A 619-nucleotide genomic window follows, 5' to 3' on the forward strand; every position below is an offset into this window, starting at 1 on the left:
ACACACACGCGAGCATAAACAGAACCTCAATAACCACAGCACAATATCACCCCCGTCAGTGGTGCACACAGGCCTGGGAAACCTTTGTTTACACGTTCTGGGCACGAGTGTGGGTTGGGCCATGTGGCTGGACCAGCGAACCCAGGTGTTGCGGTCGCCTCAAAGTTCGGTGTTATTGTGATGATTTTTTTTTCTTTTTTTAAGAAGGTTAAAACACCTCATTTCGATGTTTTTTCACCTCTCTGGTCGAATTTGTTTTTTTATTACGATGTGTTTCGTATGCTGAAGTGTGATGCGGTTTGATCATGATCTGATTGATATGTATTTTATTACGATCAATATGACACTTGCTATGGGTGTAGGCGTATGTGTAAATGAGTGTGAGACATGTTTCAGGAGGTAAATGTGAGGGGACTTTGTTTACTGAAAGAGGAAACTTTTCGAACTGCAGTCTTTTGAGTATAAACACATAGGGGTGAGGGAACTCTATATATATATGTGTGTGTATTACTGTATATACACATGTATCAGTTTAAAGACGCATATTCTGAAGATATAAGCTATATGATACGGGAATTATATTAAACATGTTCGTATTTGCAGTGATTTGCTCAAAGCA

The sequence above is a fragment of the Penaeus monodon genome, chromosome 20 (genome assembly GCF_015228065.2).
Source record: "Penaeus monodon isolate SGIC_2016 chromosome 20, NSTDA_Pmon_1, whole genome shotgun sequence".
Taxonomy (NCBI): Eukaryota; Metazoa; Arthropoda; class Malacostraca; order Decapoda; family Penaeidae; genus Penaeus; species Penaeus monodon.